The 22,873-nt window shown below is 37.5% G+C and overlaps 1 protein-coding gene across 1 annotated transcript in view; it reads left to right on the top strand.

The window, feature by feature from the left end:
* Positions 1–19,533: 19,533 nt before the first annotated feature.
* LOC118332210 (zinc finger protein 618-like) overlaps positions 19,534–22,873 on the top strand; it is a gene marked incomplete at its 3' end in the record, with an annotated part of 20,325 nt that continues 16,985 nt past the window's right edge. Inside the window, 1 exon segment of the mRNA XM_035667383.1 lies at positions 19,534–20,004.

The following is a 22,873-nucleotide window of genomic DNA, read 5'->3' on the forward strand; positions in this document are numbered from 1 at the left end:
CCTAAGAATGAGACATTTTTAGCTACAAAGGGAGCAGGTCCTTTTCTACAGAGTCCGCCATGTTGAACCGCCATGTTTCTACAGTAGCCCAGAGCAGATAAACAAAAACTATCTAGGGCCTCGTGAGTTTTGAAGTGACAGTAATTTCTCCTAAATGCTTGGAAGGTGAGCGGTATTCAGTCGATTGCAAACTGCAACTTCACCAGCAAGATGCCAATCCTACACACTGGTCCTTTAAAGAAACCTTGGTCTGTGTGTCTGACTATATTTTACATGTTTTAACCCCTGGAATAGAACTTTCTTTCATTGACTTCTGTTCTAACGGCACAGTGAAGCTACTTTGCAAATGGCACAGTGCTAGCTTGTTTGCTGAAATGCCTCATTATGAGCCTGTGTATTTATACACATAAATCAAGCTGCCACAGCTCCTTCACACTGTAGAAAGGGCAGTGGTGTACACACATTTTTTGTCAAGGATCTTTTTAGCAATAACAATATTTTTATCTTGTTTGTGCATGTATGTCTATTCTTGTACTAATATGTATACCTTTACGCGTGTGATTGGTCTATTTGTGAGAGAACTATCTTTAATAATTACCTTTTTGTGTGTCACTGGATGAAACAATTTTATTTCAGCTTATCTGTGGTACTTATGCATTCAGAGAAAGATACATAGATGATTGTCTCACAAACGCAGCTCTCTAACACACACCCTCTCTCTCTTTCATTGCAAATGTCAAGGAAAGACCTCATTGCAGATTCACTTAATCATGCTAAACCTAACAGGAACACATGTCCTCCCCTCGCCCACAGACGTGTTACCTAATACCACAACGGTTAATGTCAGCTTGTACTGCCAGGTTCTGAACGTGGGACCTAAATATACCAACTCTGGATAGAAGCTTGAAATAAACACTTGAACAAACGTTCATCAGGCGTAATGTGAGGTGACAAATGAAGTTGTGGTGCACAATTTCTGGGACACAGATAAGAAGAATTAATCATGTTTTTCCTTTAACACAAACAAAGTGAATGATCAATTCTGGAAAATAAAAAAACACCTATCACTAACTCTGTTAGTGGAAGCACTGTTGAGCAGACATTTATATCAATGGGTTCTGCTTTATATTGTGTCTATCTGTACAACTGAAGTTAGTTCTGTCAATGACAGAAATGTATTCTGCTACTTTTAAGGTCGAAATGCACTAGATCTCTATTGGACTTACATATTACGTACAATACAACTCATAAACAATGCAAGCTTCACTATGAAATCTTATACACTGGAGTTTAATAAGTCTAAGTTATCACTACAGTAAAAGTCTGTTGGGCTGCAATTGGTGTTATTTTCCTAGAGTGCTGATGTTGACAAGAAAAATAAATTAGTTCCAGCATGTACAATTAAAGCATGTAACTCCTTGAAAAAACACAAGAAGTCCTTTTTACATTTCAGTTTTTTTATAGATTAAACAAACGAGATATAACATGTTAGAGAGCTGTATAGGAGCTGGTAGGCAATTTATTTTCTTTTACCTTTGGAAAGGCTAGCTTTTCCCTCTGTTTTCAGTCTTTATGCCAAACTAAGCTAACTGGCAAACTAGCTTCATATTTATCGTACAGATCAAGCTTCTCATCTAACTCTTGACAAGGAAAGTGAATGTCAATTATTATTATTTATACTAATTACTCTTCCAAATGCACCATCTGAAAAACTCTTATAAACTCATATAGTATAATCTCAAGCCAAAATAAGGGATAAAATGTCATAGGGAATTTTGACCTGGTGATCTGATCTTGAGAAAATGTTTTAGAAAGTGCAAGTTAGACACTAAACTTGTTGGTGTTCAATACTTTTTTTTATCCATGAAGCAGTTCCAGCCCCATTGTAGTGGCGTCAGTAGGGCATTAATAGCACTGGGAGGGCCAAGTGATGCATGATAAATGCTGCTAACCTACTCATCCTTCTCGTTTCTCTGTTCCATGACACATGATCAAAGACACAATGTGGATGCACAATCACACAAGCTTTGTGTCACTAGAAGGAAATACAGTCATTAAAGTTCCTGAGGGACTTTGTTACAGTAATATAGTCATGTTTCACAGTGTCTTGGAAGGATGACCATCCATAAGTCGTGTCTTGAATTTAAATCCCACTTGTTATTTTTGTTGTGGAGCAGTGATCAATAAAATTGTGTCAATCAAAGAGCCAGTAAAGGATGGTCTGTGAATGAGGATTAATGGAGTAATATGCTGCACATGTACACACATGCAAACAGATGTTTACATGAAAAGACAAACCAAAATGAGTGATCATACTTATTTTTTCCATAGTGATGTAGAGGTAGATCATTTTGTATCATTTCCCTTTGTTATTTTCTCTTTCTCTCCCTCATACTCAGTTTTCCCTGGTCAGTGACTCACTCCTGCCATTCCTTTAGCCCCTGACTTTCCATTAGTCGCTTAGCAACCAGGGCTTGATCCCTCAGGATGCAGTCAGGAAACTCCTCATCTCCTTTTTCTGATGTAAAATTAGAAAACAGGAACCAAGGACCGGCAACATAATCCCTTATTTTACTCCCTGCTGGTTTAACAACTGGTGGGTTGTAACATAAATCAACAGATTGAAACATAGTGCTGTAGTAAAGCTGCTGCAGTAAATGGTCACAGCAATCATTAGAGTGTAAGAGAGGCAAAATGGTGACATTATTTGTTGTTGGATCAGGGAATATATCTATGTTTTTACTCTCAGTAAGGCAAAGTTAATGTATTGAATTATAAATTCATGAAATAATTTGGGATCAAATGCTTTTAAAGTTTTTAATATGGCCAATATCTATTTTATTCATAATTGTGGCATGCAGTCACATCTGACGTAGATCAAGCAGTGATTATAGGGAGTTTTGGGAAACATTTGGGAGATGAAGGGATGGGATAACAAGACCTTTTTAGTGGCACAAAACCTTTGCAGGAAACCACATGTCTAAGAAAGGAAACATCTGATATCTGAGACAGACTTCAAATAAACTATTTTTCTCTAATATCCTTTTTACTTTCCTTAAATGTTAAAAAAACACAGCCTTTCAGTTGGTGCAGGTTCAGTGCTGATAGACTCCAAGAAGACACGGTTCGAATGTTTTCAATTTAATTTCAGCTACACAACCCTCAAAATGCCAATAGCCTGCAATAATATTGTGACTGGCTATCTTCCTCCTTCTCATCAGCATGGAAAGGATGATAAAACAACCTGCTGAACTGTCTGAGACTAAAAATAACTAATGAAATTATAGCGGAGGTTCTACCAAGAAGGCCACCTCATACTTTACGCCTCACACAAGCCTAAAATATCTCAGTAGTCTTTTATTTTTAACATTCATTCCTTTAAGTCCATCCTTCTCTTCACATTTATCAACTCAAATATTACAGTGTGCGGTGTTGCAGCTTGTGCCAAATGATCTTGTAAATTAAAAAAATATTATAGAATCAATTCTTGATTTGAGAAAAGAGAAAAGTTGAGTTAATCCAAAAGAAAGACAGACGCACTGTTTTAGTGTCAAGCTTTTGTTTTTTCTTTAAAACCATCTTCAGGAGCCAGGAAACAGCAAATAAATACCAGGTGCAAATACTTAACAACAGTTTATTAGCTGTCATTCCCTGACACCTCTACTCATATTTGTTTTAAATATCAGTGGATCAGCAGATTTTTTTTCTCCAGTTGAACTGTTATGACGAATCATCTGAGTGAGCCAACAAACTCCCACTTACAAACAAAGGATGAATAGATCAGTGGTGTGAATTAGTAAATGCGTGGTGTGGATGAGTAGATGGGTATAATGTAAACAGATAACTGTAACTGTATAATTCAGGAGAGCATTGAGTTTATTTACAGAAATTTAAGAGCTAGATATGAATAAATCAATACAGAAAGTTAATAGGGAATGTGAAGTCTTGTGTTTTATTGAATTACACAGCATGCACAAACATGCCACGTTTCCCTTGTTATATCAAGCTCATGCCCATAACTCTATCAGTTCAGTTTGACGTATGCTTTGCGTCACGCTGTGACTAAATGGCTTAAGTAGCTGTTTAAATTGGTTTTATGAATGGAAGACAAAAACCCCACTGGGGGAAGGTAAAATGTTTCACTGTAACTCCCATGCCCCCCTACAGTAAATGCTTCATGAGAGTGTGACCAAACACCGTGGCTACCAGAATGACGCCACTCCTGACTCTCAGGAGGAATGAGACATAGGGAAGGGAAAACATATAGTAGGGGTTTTTTTTCTTGTTATGGTGGATAACTCAGCATGTCCACCCTCAGAGGATGATGGTCCTGAGGTAAAAAAATTTTCCCAGAAAAAGTCTAATTCTGGTACTTTGTGAGGATGCAATCTTGTGTGTCTTGCCACATGAGGTTGTCTCCTACTTTTTCCAGGACTGAAATATGAGGTTAAGACTTCCCTCAGCAAAAGGTTGTCTATTACCTTCAAAAGAAGGTCAATGGCCTGGTTGTGAAAGCCACCATGATACAGATGTCTGCTTTTACCAGTGTTAATTTTAGTATCTGATGAGTTTTAGTAGTATGTACTTTCTTGAACATTTAAGTCATTTTGTCTACTTTTGGTCCAGTGATGGATGTTTCATTAACAATCGATGGACATTTTTTTCTCATGTTTGAGTCGGCACTAAAGGTGATTTCTGACAAGATCCTGGAAAGGGATAAATGCTCATTTTTATTAGAAGACATAAATGCACTTAAACTTCCCGACTTGTGGAAGAAAGGAGCATGGTGCATTAGACTAAGAAACACTGAAGAGTATTTAGTCAAATCTAGAAATACTCTTAACTGGATCTTATTCATTCACGACTGGAATCCTGGTATAAAGCATCTAGGTCATCATAGAGCTCCATTCCCACTCAAGCCTCAAAAATGAAATAGAAGCTGACGGAAACTCATCCAGATTAGAGCTCACGTTTGGTTTAGTATAATCCTTAACGCTGGAATCATCAGCAAAGCGTTATGATTGGAAATGATGCACAAACAAAAGTGCACATTCACACGTGTGTGTGTGTTTGTGTGTTTTCGTGACTGTATACACAGCTGGATTTGTAGCTCCCAACGCCACAAGAGGAGGACTCATCCATTAGGGTTATTTGATGTCTATTTTTAGCTGCAAGTATGAAAACAAAACAAAAGGATGAATGACATCACGTTAATGCTCTACAAATATGCAGGCAGAACATCGTGCAGCTTATTGTTTGCTGTTTTTAACATTAAAGGGCAAATCTTTGTTAGGGAAATCACCAGTGTGGTGACACTAAATCTCAAGTTCAGTGTGAATTGCACACTTAAAATGGATGTGTATTTACATTCCCAATAGCTGAAAGAATATTCATAGTAGCAAACTATGAAAAGAGTACACTGAGTTTTAAATTTTCTGTTTTTCTGAACTATCCATTATGGTCTCTCTTAACATTTTTTTCAGCTCTAGTAGGGCAAAAGAGGAGCTTTTAGGGACACAAAATACACTGGTGCATTTACTTTGCCTGGAAACCCCTGGCTGAACAACGAGAAAATAAAAGAAAAGCACAACCTATTCCCGTCATACCTGTAGGTCAATTATATAATTTCTCACAACTAGAGCATGTACTTAAGTGACTCCCTCTCTGCTGCATGACAGAAAAGGGACAGACACAGTGCCCAAAATGAATGAAGGAAGGAAGGAAGGAAGGAAGGAAGGAAGGAAGGAAGGAAGGAAAAGAACAGGAATACATGGATAACAAAAGAGTGAGTTCATTACAGTACAGGACTGATAATTTCATGGACCTATCTCGTCACATGTGACATGTGCCCCTGAATTAGTTTTCAAGAGGAATAAATTTAACTGCACCCACACAAACACACATACACTCCATCCTTGTTTGTTAAAGTTTGTGATGTAATAGTTCTGTCTCTCTTTCTTATGTTTTTTTATCTTAAGGATTTATCATTTTTATTTCTATTTTTTAATTTATGCTGGACTCCTACTCAGTGTACTGTGGTAACTGTCTGTAAATGGAGGATGACAAAACTGTACAATTACACAATAAATACTGTATATTCACTATATTCAAGTATGTGCTTTACAGAACACTCTTATGCATTAATAAAACCTTTATCCTGAATGCAGCAGTAACCAACATCAAGGCCATTTATTATGTGTCCTTATTGTGAGGAAACACCTAATGAGTATATTAATTAGTACCTTGGCTATACAGCTCTAGAGCTGCTTTACGTAGCAATAAGGACCACCTTAGGCAGTGAACCATATAGTATATAAAGCAGCTAAGGTGTATTTCAGTTCTGCTCTCAGTGGTGGAAACTCAGTTGTCAACATCACAAACTTACTGTTTGATGTAATCTCCCCACATCAGCAGGAGTACTGGATGCTGCAAAGCGTGCAAATGGATATATTTATTACCACAATCTAAAATCAGTTCAAACCTACGTATGTGAATCACTCATTTTGGACTGAACAATTTGTGAATCAGTCTATTTGGTGTGGGTGTGTGTATACATGCACGTACAGGTAGTGATGAAAGTAGGACAGCACTATGAATACCAAGTGCTGCAGTGTTTTGTAAGAGGCTGCAGAGTCCCATTCTCAATCTCAGTCACTGACTCTTCATTCACAAGAGAGACAGACAGAGGCGGGGAGAGGGTAGAGAACAGGGATAAGATTGGAAGTGGAAATTTTTATACCTTTTTGATGTGAGAAACACAGAAGAGGATAGAGGACAACCTAAAGGTAATACTCAGAAAGGAGAGCAAGAGGGAGAACACACCCAAAATAGCAGCGGTTGGGTCATAAGACACATTTGAAACAAGAGAAATGAAACAAAAGGCAAGTACAGAAAAAAGTCCATGTTTTTCTTTCACGGGCCAGAGCTAGAACTGTAAAATGTCCTCCACCTACTTATACATTAAGATTAATTTAGCAATCCTTTTTAGTCTTCCTTCGGCCATATTTATCTCCAGTTAGTTGCTTTTCATGCTACATTCAGGAGAAACCAAGCTGCACACAAGGATCCTGAGTGCAGATTACACAGAGGGTGATGAATATGGAAAAAGAAAAAGGCTCTTCACACGAGAACCGTGGCTTCAAAGAGCTGAATACACAGCCCTCAGTGAATGTGGATGGACAAGTATGCTTAAGAAACAAACATTACATAACGTGTAACAAGGTAAAGGAGCCACCAAGGTGGTAGGAAGAGAAAAGGATGGATAAGGTGACAACTGTGATTTGACTGGAACAGTACACATTAAAATGATTTATTCACCTTCATTGTAAAAGGCCCAAATTAAATGATATATACCACTGTTGTAAACATGAACAGCTGTACTCGTGCATTTGTTATGATTACATTGATTATGATCAAAAATCGTCAAGGAAGTGCAACAACACCAGAGCAAGCCAGGTAATATCACTTACTAGTCCAACAGCAAGAAGGCCAGCTCACAGTGTGTCTGCAGCATTTTATTTCACAAAGCTTTCACAAACATCTAAAAGCTAATCCAACTTTTACTTTTCTGGTTTTGTGTCTTCTTAAGTCTCTTCCTCTGACATGTCTGCAGAGGCTGCTGAGCCCGGTTCCCCATCAGTATTCCCTACTGGGTCCCCTTCACCCCCGGGCTGGTGCAAAGCTCCTTTGCTAGCAGTGTAAATATCCCAACACTCCCCCGGTGCTTTGAGCCCCCATCCAGGCAGCAAGGACTGTGCTAACTAGCTAAGCGGGTAACTTACTTTAGCAATTAATGTTTTCTGTCCCCCCTTTTCTGTAAATCAAAGAAAGTTGAGGCAGAGTAGGGTTAGGGCATCAGAGGGAAAATCAGTAAACATTTTCACCATAACATATGATCTAGTTTCACCAAAATCAATTACGTGTGTGTGTGTATGATGTTATGGCTACTGCCATAAAGGAGCCCAAAGTCACATAGTGCAAGAACAGGCACAGTCAGCGTAACATCAAAATGATTCTGAAGCTGTTATTATATAGTAGAAAAATTACCTAGTAAGGATCTGATGTCCCCAAGTGGCTTTATTATAGGTTTAAGCAATTGACAGAACAGAATCTTGTGAAATAAAGGGACATTTAATTTGCTGTTTAGCCATAATGGCTGCTATTCAGTACAGATTACATTGACTCAGTGACTATGTTTATATGCACAAAATATTCTGAATAATAGTGGAAAATGAGTGTACTTAGTCACTGTAAAAGAATCCTTCCGTCCCTTGACAAGGTCAACACGCAAGCCATCAATACATTTTTTTTTTTGTCAAAAGCATTTTCAAAGGTGATACCAGGGAAAAAGTCAGACATGAACTCTTTTGCGGAAGAGCCAATAAGACGTCTCTTAGTAAGGCATCACTGGCAGAATTTAAAGCCCCCAGGGTCCTTGAGATGCCCTGCCTCTATTATAACAGCCCGCTAATGAGGTTCCATTTATAGACTGTTCATTTATATGATGTCAGTGCTCAGGTCAAGCCAACACACACACATGTATCTCCATATTTGCGTCTCAGAGGAGCACATTCCTAATGGATAAATGTAATTTACGAATACCTTGAGAAGTCTAGCTTTCCTAATTTATTAAGTCCAGTTATTTATGTGAGGGGTTCCTCTTGACCTATATGCATACTGTTAGACTTACATAACTGGCTTTTATTTGATTAGAAACTAAAACTTGAGGCTGTTCTTGACAATGACGGCTCCTCAAGGTCAAGAAACCGATGACCAATCATGACCAAACATAGATCATGGCTGCCATCCTGGGACATAATCTCATGGAAACTCTTTTGACGATAGATCAGGGTGCAGATTGGCTGTGTTGTAGCTTAATGGCTCAGCTGTCCTCATCTTCATCCAATAAAATGCCTTCATTATTGCAGGCAATGCCTCTAACCTGAAGTCAATCTGCAGTCTTACCCTCATTTATGAATATCACTCTCAATTACCAGAAATCTTCCTCTTGGGGCAACTTCTCTCCCCTCACCTGGATGACGCAAACCCACTTTTTCCAAGAGAAAGCATATGACTAATCTTAATCCTGCATCACATTTTAGGACAAAACATTCCAATGCACTTAGAGATCAAGGTATACAAACAAAATTACTAGGAAATGTTAGCAACACCTCCTTAATATCTTCAGACTGGACACTCTAAATGTTTTTACATTTTATTGCAACCTTGAACATAACAACAACACAAGCTTGAGTTACTGTTACTGCCAAGACTGTTGCACAGGATAAAGTACCTTGAAAGTCCTGAAAACCTGTTTTCTCAATCAGCCACTTAGTATGAGTGATGGGGCCATGAAAACACTGAAAGATCAGTTCTTCACCAGAACTACGTGAAAAATAAAAACAATACTGAGGTGGGACATTAATGATATACAGTAAGGAATAACTGTGTTTGTGATGGTGTGTGTTGCACTCATCTCTTCAGCTAATCTGCTGTTAACAAGGCATATTATTTAGTAGCCTAAACGCCAGGACAAACTGACACAATATTTTTTATACAAAGAAAGGAAGAACCTGTTACATTGGCTGAAATTACAAGAGGGGACACATAATTAAGAATTTGGCGTAGACAGCATTTCACAAAGTTTATAAAGTTACCCCTAACTCAACAACTCACAACATTTTTTTGTTAAAAATTAAAATCAGATCGTTTATTATCCGGATAACGTGTCCGGATCGGATTTTACATATTTTAATACCAGGTGTAAATGGGGTGCGAGTTCCTCTTGTTTATCTAAGGGAAATGGCTAGCCTCTTCAAAACCCATACCTCTGGATAAACTGTTACTTCTGGATAACTACATTTTCAGATACAAGGTGGAATAAACTAATAACTACAATGCAAGTAACTCAAATAAACTTATGAGATATAGACGAGTTATAAATAAACTGTAGAGGATAGATAAAGGCATTCTGCCACAATATACAGCTTTTAGCAACAGCTAACAGCATTTTTAAAATTTTATTTTATTAAATTTTTGGAGTTTACCAGTAGTATTTCTGTTGGTATATGTTTGTCATCCGCTGTCTCCACATTTCTGTATGTCTGGTCAGAGGTCAGACAGCCAGTCATAATCCCTGCTCTTGGTTAAGGGAAAATGCAAAGCATACTAAAAGATACCAAAACGTACAAACTCTACCAGTCTGCCTAAAACAACCACCAGTTGTGTTTACATTGATGTAAAATGTAGTGAGGGACTATAGTGTAACTATCTGGTGGTTTTGATACCACTGAAATGTTTTATATTCAAATACTAGGTTCACAGAACTACGCAAAACATACTGCAACTTGAATCATGTAACTTTCACTTATAACATTCAAACAAAGGGCCATCTATTGTGCAGTTGTGTTTGTCCTCAACTTGAGAAGAAGCTGTCTGTGCTTTTTGTGACTTTTTGTCACCATCTGTAATATCTGGCAAATGTATTCCTCCCGCTGCAGATGGAAAATCATTTTGTTTTCCTTCATACTTGGGGTGCCTTGTAATCAGATGTCGCTCTATTTTGGATCGCTTCCTGGTTTTGTTCTCTGGCAAGTTATGACAGATGGTTCATTTAGGTCATTGTCACTGTTTTCAATACACTAAACTCAATTTATCTGTGTGCTTTCCTAATTTAGCTGGTAATGAACTTAGCAACCCTTGAGAATGTGGACGCAAGAGTCAACAGTGTTCAGGGCGAAGCAGGGAAACGACTTGTGGGGAGCGTCATGTACTGTACATGAGTGTTCATGATACTTCAGAAATGTAGTTTTTATGTCTTCTGAGGACCCTTTTCAGCTTTAAATCACTAGCTCTAGTGGTGATCAAATGTGTTTGTCTGGAAAGGTTCATTTTTCATTTTTATTTACTTTCACCTGAGGGACATAATAATGGGGTTTAGCTGTTAAGATGTATCAGTTCTGGAAGAAAGCCAAATGGCCAAAGAATGTCTCTGCCACAGAAAGCAGAGGAAGAAAAAGAGAATAAAAAGACAGAAAGAGGATGGAACAGGATGACCTGGCTTCATATTTATAACTTTGAACTCACAGTGAGTTGCAAATAGAGCTGGAACCACTTTTGTGATAAGATACTGTCAATAGCAAAAAACATTACATAAAGAAAGATGCCAGCACTCAAAACTTAAAAGAAATATTCTTGGCTTTCTTGATCTCTAATAGATTCTTTAATAAATGCTTCAAACTTACTCTTAAATAAAGCGAATATAGAGCAAATAGGGCAAATATGCACTTGTTTTCTTGTTAATCAGAAGGTGGAAAGTTGCAGCAATTGTGCAAGTGATAAAGTGATGGAGTGGTAAATATTCCTCACTGTGATAAGGCAGTCTGATAAAACCAGAAGAAACTGTTCTCTCAATTGCAGTTACGGAGAAAGAGTGAAAAATACGAGAAGGGACATTAAAGAGAAGAAGATAGATGACAAGTATTAAATGTAAATTTAAGATAATTGACATGTTCATCAAGTAGTTCAAATAAGGCTCCTCAGAAAATAATTATCCACCAGAGCAGACACAAAATCAAAATCAAATCTCTGGAAACAAGACTAATGAATACTTAGTGGTACTTGGTGATTGAGAGGCCATTTAAGTTAACTGGCCCTTTTCATGAAGAAGAGGGTTTTGGAGGTTATATAAAGTTTTACTGCTAATTGGAGGAGACATGAATGGAATGAGCTGTTAACCTTGGCCTTAGCGTGAACTGCAGCGTGTTTTTTGGAGCTCTAGAAATATTTTTTTATTTCACACACTAAGTAGTAGATTCCAAAATACAATTCAGTGGGAGTGTGTCTGACAGGAAATAGTAACATACAATTAATACCTAAAAACAATTGGAACTGGAATGTATATTTCTAAACCATATTGGTCCCATCTGCCCCTTTTTGCCATGGTTCCCAGAGGATGAACCCTAATGACTTTGATGATCCCTGATTTCTTTTCTAGTGCTACCATGAGTGTGACATTTGTGGTTTTGAGTGAAATATCTTGACAGCTAATAGACCTTTTTGGCATGTTGGCTCACTGGAAAGGCTCTGGTACACTAAATGGAATGGAAATTTAATGAGTATCATTGGTAACACCTATGTTTCCCTTACTATTTCATGTCAAAATGACTGCTGTGAAAAAAGTTTAGTCAAAAGTCGTGAAATTTGGTTCGGACATTCTTATCCCCCTCAGGATGATTTGTATAACTTTGATGATCCTCTGACTTTTCATCTACCGCCACCATCAGGTAAAATTTTTAATTTGTCCAATACTTTGGTTTATTACCAGATACCTGCAAAATGGATGACATTCCCATCAGCCTCACTTATACTTTGTGTTTAGTGATAATTAGCTAATGTTAGCATAATAAAACGCTTATCTAAGATATTGGACATGGTAAACCTTAGACCTGATGAACAGCTTGTTAGCATTGTCATTATGAGCGTGTTAGCATGCTGACATTAGCAATGAGCTCAAAGCACCACTGTGCTTAAAGATCTAGTGTGTAACATTTAGGAGGTTCTATTGGCAGAAATGGATATAATATTCATATGTTTTCATTAGTGTATAATCGATTCCTGAACTGCCACGTTTCTACAGTAGCCCAGAACAGACAAACCAAAACAGCCCATTCTCAGTCACAAGTTGTCAAATATAGACAGGAGCTGTGTTCAGTTAGTTGCAATCTGCAACTTCACCTCTAGATGCCACTAAATCCCACACACTGGTCCTTTAAGTACAGCCTCACAGAGCTGCTGGCATGACTGTAGACTCATGTTTTTATCCATATGGTCACTACTATAGGATGAACTGTTTCAACTTAAAAAGCTGTTAATGTGAACTTTCTTCATCAATGCCAGTTAGTCAAAGGTAAGGATGCATTGCAAAGAAAATGAGTGTGGAGAACAGGAGAAGATTAGATGTGTTGTGTTTGAGCCTTTCTAAACTTTCAAAATCAAACTTCATCATTTCAGTGTAAGACTTACATGACGTCATTCTCATGAATTCAAAGCATGTGTGGCTTTCATTGGCGATGTTAGAAAGACCACACAAACCCTCAGTGTTTAGAATTACCTACTACCTAATTCAAAAAAGAGGGGTTTTAAACATAAAATAAGTTATAATTATTTAGTTACATACTTATTTTACTAAAGTCACCAGATCATTGAAATGCTTTTTGATGATTTCCACTCTGGGCAAGTTCAGTGAAAAATATAAATACATTGCATGCAGTCTTTGATATTTTCAGCTCCTTGATGATTTTAGGTTCTGGTCTAGGTTCTACAGTGACCAAACATAAAAACAACATCCAAGTGCAGAAAGTGGATGACTATAATTAGCTTTGGAAAAGGGCACTGCTGTAATCAGATACATTTTTTGTCATTGTGGGCAGCAGAGGTTTACTGCACAATCATTGTACGTTTTATTCTTAGCTTCTTCTTTGACTTCTCATGCATATGAAAGCATAGGAGGTTCAGTCAGTTCATACTACTCTGTCATAACTATAATTACATTACTCACTTCTCTTTCCCTAATCAGGTGCTCACAAGGTAAGTGTAGAGGTCGCGTTAAAGCAATTATGGGCTTTTTTCGCTATGTGCTCTTGTCATGGTTTGCAATCATGTAAGGAACAAAACAGCCAGGAGCCTTTGATTACCTGCAGGCTGAGGTTGAATAGTGAAAATGATCACTTGTCTCAAAATAGGCAAATTGCTACTCATGAGTATAGCAGGTTAAAAGTTACACATTTAGACACAGAAGCACAACTTTCTTTCAAATACAGCTGTACTTCTTGATATGTGTTTACGTTAATGAGAAGGGTATAACTTGAACGAGGGAGCAACTAGCACAATCAGATAAAAAGTCACAAGTGCAAGTTTTAAGTAAACAGCATACAGGTAAGAGTGTAAAATACTTGTGTGATGTATATTTTTATATAATCTTGATTCTTTGATTGTATGATCCTGTAGACACATCTCATCAACACATCGAATCCCACAATCAAGAGTTAGCACAATTAAAGTTCAGTTTTCAATATAATTAAAACATTATAAAGTACTCTACACCTAAGAGTGTAGTGATATGCTTATTTCTAGAGGCACAGGCCTATTCAAAATAAACATGTGTCAAAAGCAAAATAAAGGACAAAGTAATATCAAAATGTATGGATATTTAAGAATTTACCAAAGCAATTCACCTGAATTCTCCAAAGCAATGTAATGTGGTCTGTGTGATGACCAGTGTAACGCGAACATGATGTGAGTTAAACGAAAGTTATTGTTCTTGGTGTGTGTTCCTGGTCTGCACTTACCCGTTTCCCTTTCAATCTCCATGCTGAGCTTAGCTGAACATGACATCTTGATGACAACTGAGCAAAGTCGATCCACTGATGACGATTTTTGATTGTTTATTTATTTTGACAAGCTAGACACATCTAAAAACTACTCTATGTCTGTATACTGGACACAGTTAAGTGAAATATACTGTATGTTCATCGTCTAATCTCTAATGCTGTGTGAGGTGGCAAACAAGCATATTTTCCAAAACATCTAAATGTTCCTTTAGCCTAAAGTCTACACCAGCTTGTTTTTAAGTCACTTTAGAAAAACAAAAAAGAGTCTATTTTTGGTTTGGAGTCAACATTAGAATTAAACAGGTTCTGTTGATGCTAAATAACACACTGTACATGGATACAAGAGGCCTTTGATAAAAACCTGCAATTACCAGTGGCAACGTACCAAACAACAGCCAGGATTCATACCACTTTTAGTTGTCTGTGGTCAGCCAACAACTACTGTTTTCTTGTAACAATACATATTAGGTAAAGGATGAACTGGGACAACAGATATTGCATCATTCTGTTTACTGATCATGCTAACTAGAGCTGTATAACTGGTGAATAAATAAACACTGTCACCATTCAGATATAGCTTAACTGAGGCCACCTGCTATGTTTTGCGCATTGGATGTCAACACACAAAATGTATGTACATGCATGTCCACACTCTCTTGTCTGTGTATCATTAGTGTTCAACACGGTCCTTTATGTGTAAACAGGCCTCCCCTTATGCGGTTCGTGTGTTTTCATAGTTTGTGTGTAAATTAGTGCACAAAAAGTAATTTCCATTTCAAGGCTGTGTCTCAAGGACTCAAGAAAACCCTGATGTTCTTCAAGGTCTTCAACTGCTTGGTACATGTTTTGATGTATATTTCTAGTTTTCATTTGTAATCGAAGGTTGAGTGCTTTCTCCTTTCAAAAGCTGCAGTCTTGCTTCAAGTGACTGTATCTATGGAGAGAGTATACTGGAATAGAAATCACATTAACTACACAAAAAAAACTGAAATGTAACTTTCATAGTGAAGTACTGTATTTGATTACAGAGCTGTGACAGTTTTTGTTCTCTTTTTTCAGGTTATTTCTGTCAAATGTTGGAGGACCTACATTGTGGTAACATTAGTGTAGGGGCAGTGTCTCCTAATTTATGCCGAGCTCTTGAGCATGCAGCAAAAGGTCTGGCGGCTCTCGAGCCCAAGTAGGTCGCTGGGAAAAAATAGCATCCTTGTTGTCAGCTCTACTCACCTGTTGGTTCTTCTGCCACTTGAAGGAATATTTTTCAAAAAGTAGGTTGAGAGAAGGTCAGGCCAACCTTGAGCTGTGAAAAATGAGAGAGGAAAGATAGAGTGTGTTTTGTTATATTAAGGACACTATGGTTGCTAGGTTTTATCCCAAATTTCTGTGCTGTGAGTCAGTGGATTCAATTTGTTCTCTGCTGCTGTGAAGAACTGTCTCATTCATTCCTCATTGCCTGAATTATCCTTCAGCCTAAGACTATTGTCTCACTTGTTCATCAGACCTCTGGATTTAGTGCCTTTGTTGTCATCAGTGTAAAAGAACCTCTTAAAGTAACTTCAAGTGATTAAGAACGCAGCTTAAAATATCACCAGGAACTCAAATGTTGAGCTATCATTCACCAGACCAAAACATTTCATCACATCACTCTGAACAGCTCCACTGGCTACCTGTTCATTACAGGACTGACTGTGCTTGACTTTAATTTTGGGCCCAGTTTAACATGCAACAGAGCATTCAGTGCTTTTTCTGGAACAGCCTGCCTGGTCTAAGGTTTGTGCCTAAACCATTTTCTTATTTAAAGATTAAACCCAAGACATTTTCTGTTTAGTTTACCTTGTGTGTGTGTGTGTGTGTTTGTGAGTGCTGTCTGTATGTTCTAACTTTCAACTGTTTTTTCACTCTGTAAATCACAATTGCTTTTCTACGAGATTGTGCTCCACAAATAAACTTAAAACAAAGCCTCTATCATCCATCATTATTTTAATATACTGTACATGAAGGTTTTTAATTCCTGGGGAGGTAACAGAAAAGACTTAATAATCTCTTTAACTTAATGAAATGGATCAGACCTTTTCAAAGTTCAAGCAGCAGAGGGAGACAGAGAGCAAAAAGTGAGCAGGTTCTAATGTACAGCTGCAGCTTACCCACTGGCCACTGCATACATAAGAGCCAAGGAAGTGTCTAGTTATTGGTATGTTGGTGCTCTCTGCTGGACAGAAGTGATAAATACATAGAGAGAGAGAGAGAGGTTTAGTGTATAAATCAAAACAGAAGAGGGCATTGGGTGCAGATCATAAACACTTTGTTTTATGTGATATGCAAGTAATCACCCCAGCACCAACTTTCCAAGTGCACCTGTGTAACTGAACTATACCATCCAGATAACAAGAAGAAAGTACATTTGAAAATGTATGAACACTTTATAAGTATTAGTGGACGTACACTACTTCCTCTGCTCTGTTTCATCATTAGTCCAGTTTTAAGTACGACAGGATGGATGATCTCATTAGCCTATTATATTGTTAATATAAGGAATGATTCATTAAATTAACAGTGATCTCATTGCTTTCCAATTGCAAAAGGTTAATCATATCATTATTGAGCAGTTGTCAAAACAGAGAGTAACAGATTGTTTCAGGGATTCTTGAAAAACAAGAAACCGTGGGAGCCTTTTAATCATATATTTCTGTGCAATAATCTGCATATTGAAAAGAAAAAGGAAAAAAGAAAACGTCCCAGCTTAATTTGATAATAAAGGTAAAATAAATCATGCTACACCCATGAGAAAAGGATAATTAATTATCATGGTTGATGCAGTGCCCCCCCTCCACAGCCAATATTTTTTGTGTTGTTTTACAACAATAAATCATTGAAACAGTGCATAATAGGAGTTTTGACACTGATAACAGAAAACAACAATAAACAAGTGTAGTACAAAAAAGTCAGAGCCAAAAATTGATTTTATTACAAATATAAAACACATAGTAAATGAACATATCCACATTTTTCATGTAATTGAGCAGAGGCACCTTTAACAGCGCTAATAGCCTTTAGTCAGATTGGTCTTTATCAGCTTTACCACTGGACAAACTGCACTTTCCCCCATTCTTCTTTGCAAAATTGCTCAAGCTCTGTAAAGTTGTTCAAGAGCTGCGAGTCCCTTCACAAATTATTGACTGGACTAGACATAGTTGTTTTTCAGCCATTCCTGTATAGCTGTGGCTATATGTTTGGAGTTGTTGTTGTCTTGAAAAAAAAAAAAAAAAAAATACTCCCAAGTTGCTGCTGCAGCAAATTTTCCTCCAGGATTTCTCATTTTGCTGCATTTATTTGACCCTTCTACCCTCACGAACCCTCCAGGGCCTGCTGCAGAGAAGCATCAACATGATGCTGCCTCCAACAGGATTCATAACATTCTGTGTTTCTGCTGATGTGCAGAGTCTTTAGTATGAGTATGATGCCAAAAAAATACTTTTTTTAAAATATTTTATTATTTTCTCTATATTTTGAAGTCTACTGCGTGCCCTCTGGAAAACTTCAGCCTAGCTGTAATTGACATTATGAGTTTTTTTTCTCTCAAAAATTAAAGGAATTTCTTTCTGCCACTCGGTGAAGAACCCAGACACCTGTAGCTCATTCAGAGTCCAACAGGCCTTTAAGTGGTCTCCCTCTGTGCCCTCCTTGTGGGGATACTCCATTTTTAAGGAGGCGGATTTGCAGTTATGCCATATTTTTGATCGACTTTACTGTACTCTGAGAGATATTTGGTGCCTTGTACCATTCCCCTGATTAGTAATTTTCAATAACTTTGTCACAGATTTGTTTGGAGTGGTCTTCACGGTGCGGTTTTTGCATACAGCATGCTACTACAAAAACAAGGTGTGGATACAAAAAAATCCAAGCTATTTATGTCATTAGTGTAGAAATAATTACAATCACTGTGATATATTGTGAAATTGTAAAAATAATAAAAACATTTATAAATAAATCATACAGAGAGAAAGTCCTCCTAGGCTGGTAGAAAGAAATGAAACAATACTGAATTACACATCATTAATAGATTTAGGTGTCAATTACTGTGGCTTCAATTCATTATGGACTTTCTCTACTTTCTAATAATTCCAATCCATAATTACTAACTCACTGATTAATTTATTACAAATTAATGAATTGATTAACTGGATAAATTAATGATTGATTAAATCAGAAATTTTGAAATTAATGAATCTATTCATTCTCCAGGTGACTGAACTTCCCATATGAGAGGTTTGCAGATGACTGAACCAATAAGGACTCAAAGGAGAATAAAAGACTTGAAAAGGCACAAACTAGCCCTTATTTCTTTTATTATATTACTGTGCTCATGGAAACTGTTAAATTGTGCTTGTTGAGTGCTAAATTGTATTTAAGATTGTATAATAGTACATAATATATTGCTTTATAATTATTGCTGTTGTTGGTATTACTGTACCTTTAGATTATTGTCAAGTCTAATGAATTCAACCCATATTTACAGCCTAGTACACTAAATGAATTTGAAACACTACATATTATTGGTTGACAAGCCTAAACCTGCTTCTCTAACCATTTTGGCACAAAAACTTTTGTCTAGAAACAAAACAAAACTATTTCAAAAGAAAAAAACATTGTTAATTCTGTAAAAGTATGGGTTTGAAATCCAAATTTGTTGGCCAACCAAAACCTTACTCTCGACAAGTCACCCTAAAACAAACTGTACTGTATGTACAGACTGCTGCAGTCCACAGCACTGACATCCGTGGATTTAATGAATCTGTTGTCACTCTTTTTTTAAGTAAAACCCTGGTGTTTTAATTGAGCACAATGGACAATTCGAAAACTTACGTGTTGAATAGAAGGCTGCTATTTCCCTTTCCAACTAAATCAGCCACACGGAAAACATTTGGAAAGCATCTGTCAAACTTGGACAATAATCTCATACTTTTTTTCTCATTACACCGTCAAATAAGCTTAAACAGCGACCTAATCGGAAGCTATTATCAGCATAAAACACCTCCATGTCTTAACAGTGTGGAGCTGTCGTAAGAGCCGGCTATATAATATAATGCTCTCTGTGAATTTTTTCCTCTGCGTAATTTCCAGTCGCTTTTTTCCCCCCGTGTAACTTCATAGTCGGCCAACCTTTTTTTCCCTGTCTTCTTCCCAGACTTTTTTCCTTTTTCTTTCTTTTTTTCCCATGTAGGCTAATATACAGGCCGGCGCTGCAATTTCGGAATCTGCCCTTGTATATGGCGGACGAAATTTCCACAGGAGGAACCGCAACACAAACCCCCCCTGTGCAAGGCAGAACACGGAGAGAGCCTGCACGGACCGAGTAAACCTCGGCAAATTCACGATTCATTACGCCATTACTCTTTCTAAAATGTAACGTAGCGTGTCGCGGAGGAATAAAAAAAAAGAGAGAGAGAGAGAGAGAGCCCGTGGTGAAATTTTTTTTAACAATTGGAATTTCTCGTAACTAATTCACAATTTTTTTTTTGGAGGAAGCAGTTCGTTGTGCAGTCACCTCTGCTCGGGGAGGGAAGATTTCTGGAGCGGGGGAGCCTGGTTCGCATGAGCTGCATCGTTTTTGGAGGTATGTCACACCACTGTGTTTTCTTTTTTCTGATTTAGAAATCCTAAATTTGAGAAATTCCACTTGCGGATATTAAGTTTCAGTACATTGTACTTGATAGACGAGACCCAGCAGACCTCTTTTGCACTATTGCCTGCCACTAAACCAGGTGCAGGGCTTTGAAGCCAGCCGAAATAGACCTAATCTGTTGATGTTTTTTTTTTTTTTAAACACAGAATTTTTGTAATGAAGTTTCTGTGTAACTGCTGACTAGTCGTCTGTGCCACCTAGTTAGTTCGCATGTACACCACCTAGGTAAAAAAAAACCTGTGTGTGTGTGCCGATAGATAGAGCAAAAGGGACCAGACGATAGTGGCAACATGAAGGACGATGAGGGGAGGAACAATCTGAAACACAAAAACCTCCTGCAGCCATGTTTTGTGAATTTTCCAGCAAATTTGAGCAGAGCTCCGGAGTTGCTCTCCTCTGAAACTCACACAATGTCAGCGTTCACTTCTGGTTCTATTTGACGGCTTGGTGTTCATTGTTGAAAGCCTCGGAGAGCCACCAAAGTGGCGTCATATCAAAATACATGTGGAATTACATTTTCTTTTTAAGGAAGATAGAGGATTTTAAATCTGTGTGTCATTGGCGCCACCTGTAGGCAGTCATTTTGAGAAATTAAAAAATTGTAATGAGACTAGTTTTTGAAACTTGTTTTTTTTTAAAATATTGAATGTTACTTTATGCTAATGGGGACGTGCTGTAATGCTTTTGAAATGAGTAGACGCCAGTCGGAAATGATTGCTTCACATTAAAATGAAAAAAATGATCTTGTGCTTTTCATGCTAATGAATGCAAAATGACCTTTTTTTTAAAACTGCATTGTGCAAGTTAATTAAAAAAAAAATCAGTTTTGGTTTTTATTCATGATGCATATTATGGACTTGAAGGTTTGAGCATTTATAAAGAAACAGTATATTTCAATGTGCTTGGGAGATAGAGATAAGAAAACAAACAACAATCTGTTAAAACCATCCTGAATCCTTTTTCAGTAGAACATGCACAGTGTTAATTATCATTCATTTTGCTTGTTCATGTTTGTGCATCGTGTGTATTTGTGTGTCATGCTGGGTGTACAGATATATAATTCACTACTTGGTAAACATGGAACAATTTGGACTTTTTTATTTCTAGAGATTGGAAATGTGTAAGCGGAAAATAACTATCCAAAGTGAACTGAACAGCACTGGAAGAAGAAAAGACCCATGTCAGCATAATTTGAGGGCAGGAAAAACAATCACAACCAGTGCCTCTACTGTTTATATTAATCCTGCAGACGCCAAACAGTTTCCCATCTTGCATGGCTTGCTTTTATTTTAATGTAAGGGAAACTGCGGAGGCCATTTTGCTGTGGGTAATTTTAATGCTGACCTTCAAATCTGTATAAATTCAAAGAGCTGGTGGAAATTGTGTGGTTGGTATTCAAAATCTGGGTGTAAATTCTGACCTTTGCTTGGAAAGCCTAATCAAAATGCAGGAGTTTCAGTTAAGGTACAGACGTGAATAGAGGCAACCAGTGTCATGAGTTTAGGGTTGGATCACTCTTTGACTGATGGGAATGTTTATATGCAGAATACCTGAAGGGCAGAGTAATACATTATAACTTTATAAATAACTTTTAGAAAGAAAGCTCTCAGGAATAATGCTGCAGTGTTGAGACAAAAAGAACACCTTAAACCCTGAGATGGTTAATGGGAATTGCATTCTGGGAGTGTTCTCATTTTAAGTAAGGTAGGAGGAATGCTGGTCTGTCTGTACTTTAATGAACAAAAGCTTTGTTTCACTGAGGATATTTGGAACGAATAGTTTGGATGGATAGGTGAAACTTGTCTCCCCCAGGCACTGATAAACACAAGATGGTGAGGGATCATATCACAGCCTGTGGGTTGCAGTGTTTGAAACATAGTTGCTGCTCTTATTGCCATTAACTTAGTACGCAGGTTTTGTTTTCTATTAAGGGTAAGCGGTATTACACAAACAGTTTCTGTCTTTGATGTCATGCCAGTTCTTTTTTTTTTTTGTTAATGCACAATTACAGATGCATGATTTGTGTTTAAAATGTGTCGGAGCAAACATGCATTCTTTTTAAACATAGCGAGCATCTTATGTTCTGCTATTTTCTTAGTGGCATGTTGAAAATGTCTGAAAACGGCTTCACTTAAATTAGTCTCCAGGGAATGGCTTTTAAGGGGTTGGGGCTGCTGCATTAAAAAAAAATTCTGTGCATTCTGCACATATTTTTCCTGCCTCTTCCTTTTTAAAAATGAACCTTATTGGTTTCATGAATAATGCATAAGGGCGTTCAATTGCCGCAGCAATGAAAATAGGCCTGTTTACGTGCAGTGGTTATGTACACAGAAGCTTTTTTTTCTTGACCATTTTCTGAAGGTAGAGCAGAGCCTGAGTAGCTTTTCTGAAAATACAAATTTTCAGCAAAGCAAATCTCATTTCTTTGAGTGAAAAGGGGAGGGGTGAAACTCCCGCGGGTTTAATGAATCCATAAATCACAATAGTGCCAGGTTTGCTGCGCCTGCGTCAGTGTGCAGTGTAATTTTGATTTTCATCAAAAATTTAATCTGCCAGCCTACAAGGGTTTAGCAGCAGACCGGATGCCGCCCTGAATTTCTAATTTTAGGGCCTGATCTTTCAGGATTTATTTTTGTATAATTCAAGGCTGCTTTTCAATATCTCTTGTTATTAAATTTTAATTCGTGGCATTAACATATAGATTGAAAAGGTTTTTACGGGGGTTTTGAGTGTATGCTGATGGAATTTTACTAGACGACACAGTTTCTTTTTCCAGAGCATCCTGTGTGTGTGTGTGTGT

Source organism: Morone saxatilis, unplaced genomic scaffold (genome assembly GCF_004916995.1).
Source record: "Morone saxatilis isolate NCDOM2014 unplaced genomic scaffold, NCSU_SB_2.0 Contig21, whole genome shotgun sequence".
Classification (NCBI taxonomy): domain Eukaryota; kingdom Metazoa; phylum Chordata; class Actinopteri; family Moronidae; genus Morone; species Morone saxatilis.